We start from the raw sequence: 6,288 nt of genomic DNA, 5'->3' as shown, positions 1-6,288 counted from the left end.
GTTGTGCTCCGGCATCACTTCATTGAGCTCTGGCTTCTGAAAAGGCGATCTTCATATCTGCTTTGTAAAGATCTGCCTTCAAAAATTGTTATTAATTCTCATTTTCATGCGTTGTTAGGTTTTAAACTCGATAGTTGGACGATGTATGGCCACGTCAGAGGGCGAGTAGAGGAAGCTTGGGTCATGACCGGGTCATTAAATAACAATGTCGTTTCGGGAGCAATACGGCCGGGTGGCTGAATCGAGTCACAGACAGACAGACGGACAGACAGACAGACATACACACATACAGACAGACCAAAATTTCTGGGTTTAAGTAGCCCAAGAAAGACTATCGTCTTTAAAACAGTTTACAACGAGCTGACCGGTGGGCAACGAGGCGGAATGGTACGGTAAGCATTATTGCCGTACTGTCATCGCTACCGTACCGGCTGTATCGCCGTGATTGCACACCCGGAGACAACGTCGCTTGTGTAGGGAGCGTACCCACTCATCCAGGTGCAGCTCCGCTCCTTGTCGCTGTAACAGGTTCCTGTGACTCTATACACCTTTTAATGAATGAAAAGAGAAACAGCAGGGAGGCACGTAGAAACGCGCCTCCTTGCTACAGTAACAGACGTGTAGTGGTTCTTTGTCTTGGTACGAAGTTGGAATTCGCAACCGGTCTGTAAAATTATAACCATGCATCCCTATTTGTCCAAACTCTGTTAGATTCAGATGATTACCCCTGAAACAATTTAAAAACTCCCGCAATCTCCACGAAGTGAATGATGATGAGAGGGGCGAAGCTCAAATGCTTGTCGGTAAAACCGTGAAACATTCGCCCACACATCATATAAAGACTCGTCACGTCAAGCTTTCCACCGCTCCGTTGACAAGCTCGTCGACGACGTCGATGTTTGTGGTAATTATGTAGGGCTTGTTTGGGACGATGAGAATCTCCATGGGAAAGTTGGCGAATTCGGTGTGTGACATTTTACCCACCTTGGCCGTCGCCTTCGGCAGAGCGTCTTGTGTCGCGTACCCCCGGTACGTGTCTTCAGCTCGCAGGCGACGAACGACAACCTCTTCTTCTTGCTCTCCTCCTTGTTGGGTAGCAACGAACGCATTGAACGTTTTGACCTCTTCGGCCAATCTTTGGTTGGCCAATCCCTAGGGGGATCCTGCCACAATCATCATCATTCCGCCGTGTATGGCAGCAACGAGGGACGGGACAGGGCCCGAGCAAGAGTCTTGAGCTCACAGGCGACGAACGACAACGTCTTCTTATCCTCCTTGTGGGGTAGCAACGAACGCGTTGAACGTTATGACCTCTTCGGCCAATCTTTGGTTGGCAAATCCCTAGGGGGATCCTGCCACGATCATCATCAATGTGCCGTGTACAATGTGCCGTGTACGGCCGGGACAGGGCCCAAGCAAGAGGAGCTTCGCCCCTAAAATTGCCAGCCCGCCTAAGCCCTATCATGGTGTAATGAATGCGAAAGCATTAGTGTGCAATTTCTGGGCGTGTCCTTTCATCCTCATCATCATAGTTATTATCATCATCATCACCACACCCCCTTTTCCAGTTTTCGCATTTTCTTCCTCCATACAGAGTCACCCCATTGTTCCCCTTGATCCTTTTTCCCACTTCGGCCGTCCGCCATCTTTTTCGTAAGAAAATTTATTCGATTCAACCACATTTTTGTCTTCCCACCAATCTTATTTTAAACTGATTTTCTTTTCTTTCTTTATAGGAGTTCTGAGGAATCTGGCGCCAGTTGTCCTGACATCCTTTCACGTACTTGAGCTGTCGGCCATTTTTCGTGTCATCAGTGGACCATTTCTTGCCCACAATGACGGATTTCCGACTTTTGGTATTAAATAAGGCTCTCGCAATAAAATGTGCCCGTTCGTACGTAGGCTCGCAATAAACTGCGGTCTTAACTAATGGGAGGGCGATGTGATGGTTGGGAGGATAAAGGTGCTACCCAGGAGCGCGAACTAACGCCTCGTGAGAGACAGTGGTGGAAGCAGCGGCATCAGGTGTATGCACGTGAGGGAAGAGCAAATTGAACGCACCCATCACTTTTAATCACTAGTTGCGCCAGGAGAGCAACATAGCAACTGTAGCTGAATTCCCTGGACAAGGGCGACGTCTTGTTTATTAAACCTATTTAGGAAGTAAGAGATACGCCATGACAATTCGTTTTATGACGCCAGAAATGCCATTTATGAAAGACTCTTCGCCCTCTTTTTTTCGCACAAATTTCACCCCACCTTCACTGCCACCCGCTTCACTTGTCGCCAGCTCTTATCAATAGTTGGACTTGGCTGAGCAGTGCCTCGACGGAAGGCGTCCGTGGCTGTGACGCTGTTGTTATGGCGTTCCATTTGTTGTAAAAAATCCCGCCATCTCCACGAATTGAATGATGATGAGAGGGGCGAAGCTAAAATGCTTATCGGTAAAACCGTGAAACATTCGCCCACACATCATATAAAGACTCGACACGTCAAGCTTTCCACCGCTCCGTTGACAAGCCCATCGACGACGTCGATGTTTGTGGTGATTATGTAGGGCTTGTTTGGGACGATGAGAATCTCCATGGGTAAGTTGGCGAATTCGGTGTGTGACATTTTAGCCACCTTGGCCGTCGCCTTCTGCAGAGCGTCTTGTGTCGCGTACCCCCTGTACGTGTCTTGAGCTCGCAGGCGACGAACGACAACCACAAATGCTTACTCGTACTTTATAGGAATGGCAGCAAGGGCGGAGTGCGAAACGTGCGGCACATCGGAGACGATACGCCACGTTTTATGCGAGTGCCCACGCTACTGGGCTGAAAGAAAAAAGGTGTCGTCAGCGCTGAGGAACCTGGACTCTCGGCGGCCATTTTCGGAGGAGAAGATTCTGTGCCACTGGCCTTCTCAGTCATCCGCTCAGAAGGCGACGAAGGAACTATTACGTTTTCTACGGGCGACGAACTTGAACACTAGGCTATAGAGTGAGAGCCTCCAGTGTCAATCACTGTCAGTGCCTCAGTGCTGGGCATACGCGTCTGGTCCAACTTTTCCTCTTTTTTTCTCTCTCTCTTTTTTGCCCATTTCCCCTTTCCCACGCGCAGGATAGCAAACTAGACTCTAGCCAGGCTAAAGGAGCACTGACACAAAAATTTTGCATCTTGTTTTTTTTGTTGCGGTAAGTAGCTAGTGACCTACTTATAACCTGTAGAAACCTCATTTGCTTCAGCGTGCGACGGTTGTTTAATTAGAGGCATTTTCAATGCGACCAGTCGCAGTTTCGGTTTCAGCGAGTGCCGCCAAACGATGGATTTTGTGTGAACAAAGCTGACCACGTGACCGTCGGAGGGATATTGGGGATATGACAGAGCAGAGCCGCCGTAGCACTGTCGAATCCGCATCGACGGCAGTTTCTGCGAATGCCCCCACGTACTGATCTCGTGAGGCGCTTAATTAAAAAGCGACCGTAGATGTGACGCAGGCGCTGCGAGTGCAAATGCTACCACGGCTAAAGAACGACGCGCGACGCTCGAGACGGTGGGTGGCAAGACGCGCGCTGGGAGCAGCCGGCCGGTCTGCCTACAGGTCCGCCTACAGATGTGTTCGGCTTAGCACTGCGGCGGATATTCGAGTGCCGCTCTCGTAAGCGGTGCAGATGACAATTTTTAATGCAACCCGCCATCGCATCATTAACTCCTTTCTCATGTAAGCCACCATGGTCGGGACTTGGGGACAATTTCGTGCAACGGTAACAAGCTATCACTCGAGCTACCTGCGCCGGCCTGGGCCACTTCGCGGCCGTGGCCGCCGCCTGCACAGCGACCGTGCGGCTAGCTCAGTGGGCTTTTCGTGCCTCCGCCGCGTTTTCGCATCCAATGGTAATAAACAGTAATAGAAACAGAGTGCCTGGAATCGCTGTTGAACTTTGGTCGCGGCCAGCTGCCCGATCAGCTGACGAAATCACTGCGCACAAGTACAAGAAGCAGTAGCTGAAACTGACTAAAAGGCAACGAAAATACCCGAAGTCCCATTTAGAATGCATAAAGGTGTCATAAATAGATTGTATGCGTGATAACAAAAGTTAATATTCAAATATGACAAACACTTGAAAATAAAAAAAAGTGGTTACGGGATTCGAACCCGGGCTACGATAGAGCGGAACTACTACACTACGAGACCAAGCGTTTCTGAGCGATTAAATTGAGAGCCACAAGCACGTAGACATAGCTTCAAACATGCCCCTAGATGGTGTCATGCGTCGCTTGGCTTTGCTGACTAGGAAACGCCTATACGCACTGTTCCAATGGGGCAATATACTGTGCTGGGACAATCGCCGTGCACTGATAGGACGCGCTGTCGTCATCACCTCATCTTCATCATCTCGGCTTCTCGAATCACCATCACCGCTCCCTGACGGGGTATTCCTGTGTCCTCGCCTCTCGGAATAAAGCGTTCTCCTTCACGAGTCCTCGACTCCCTCATGTGTTCCAGTTAATATTTGGGGGAAGTGCGTTTATAGATTGTTTGCTCGTGTCTTGTTCGACATAACTAGTTCGCTGCAGTGAAGCAAGCACTGTCTCGTGCATCAACTGGGATGATGAACCGCATACGTATTTGGTGCTCTTTGGCCGAAGATGCACTCGCGCCTTTAAAATACACGCACACCGCATACAAAATTTAATAAACTTCGTTGACATCTATAAAACTATCTTGCAAGCAGTTAACAGTTATAGGGCGACTAACATATTTTTAGTGATTTGCTTTTACAGAAAACAAAATACTTCTTCTATAACAATACCGTGCAAAGCATTAAAAAGCGCAAAGAATATCTGAGCGAAAACCAGAAACGAACCCCTTTCCAGGAGGTCTGCGGCACTCAAACCGCTTTTTTGAACATCGCCTTTTTCTAATTTGAGGGACGCAGTCCAAAATCACCAGTGGCTTGAATTTGAGAAGAATAAACGTCTTCCGTTTCCCCCTTTGCCGTTCCGATGAAGTCATAACTGATATAATGCTGAAGCATGCATGGTGCTTTTATGAAAACCTTCATAACGAAACAGTTGTTGAGGCTATTACATGTTGTGCATTTGGTTCAAAAAGCTTCGCTGAAAAGGTGGTTTTTGTTTAACGCTCAGCCATTAGCTCTCTGTGCTTTAGTACGGGCACAATTTTAAGTGCTTTTTAAGGATGTATTAACGGCTACTGTCTGCCGTGAAATACGTACTTATTCCATGTTGTTTATGCCGTGATGCGGCATATACATAGTGTTAAACGATTGTGTCGCATTTTACACTGAATGCAGCATGCTACGCATGCCGCTAAATGCTTAGGAGCACGTTTGAAATTTTCATCTCATGCAGGCTATTAATTTCCACGAGCAAAACAAAAGCTTCTTTGCAGGTAATGGTTGACTGCGTGTGATACAGAAGGAGAACGATTTAAAACTTGGAGGGATAAATCTACCACGCGATATCTGCATTACGTACTGTGTATTAACGCTGAAATTGCATTCTTGTTCCAAATTACCCACTGCAGTAACGGAAAAACCGGCAGTGTTAACTTTCGTTATGTTCTGCCTTGCCATAGTAATTGGAGTTCACCGAATGACTTACCTCCTCCTGCTGCTCTTCAGGCTGCTATTTTCCTGCAGTATTCGTGTTCAGCAGAAAAAAATGGCTGGTAATCCAACCTATGTATTATTACTCGCTAATTATCTGCGTCACACTTGCCCTTTCCTATACGGAAGCAGTTTTATAAAGCGTAGGTATCAAAGAGCGTAAGGGTATATTTTATTAGTTATGAAAAGGCGTGTTGTCAAGACAACGCAGTCAATGAAGCAGCGTCCTTTTATGTGCACTGTAAACAGCAACGCAGAAAAGCTTGGAAAAGCTGCCACCATAAGTTATGCACAGATATCGCACGCGATCACGACCCACGGCGAGGAACAACTTTAGCCAAAACTAATGTGTTAAAGAAGCTAATATCTGAGCTTCTTGTTTCAGCTTCAGCGGTGCGTAGACGTCCGCTTACAGACAAGCTCCCATTTTCCGAAACGAATACGAGCAATCAAAAGTGCCGAGTTTGTGTGAACTCTTCCGCGGACTGGCCAGTGGCCACGGCGCGTGTCGCCCAAGCCACAGAGAAAGACAAAGTTGGCCGAAAACATTATAGAGTTTCATACTAATCTACGCTAGAGGGGATACAGGCGCTAGCGTCTATGCGAGCTGCCGAATGACGGCTTCATCGCCCACGGAGGCGGCCATTCCTGGAGATACATGATTTTCTAACATG

The sequence above is a fragment of the Haemaphysalis longicornis genome, unplaced genomic scaffold, assembly GCF_048455015.1.
Source record: "Haemaphysalis longicornis isolate Haplotype H1 unplaced genomic scaffold, Haemaphysalis longicornis Haplotype H1 scaffold_1, whole genome shotgun sequence".
NCBI classification, from domain to species: Eukaryota; Metazoa; Arthropoda; class Arachnida; order Ixodida; family Ixodidae; genus Haemaphysalis; species Haemaphysalis longicornis.
Note: the sequence above shows the minus strand (reverse complement) of the source record.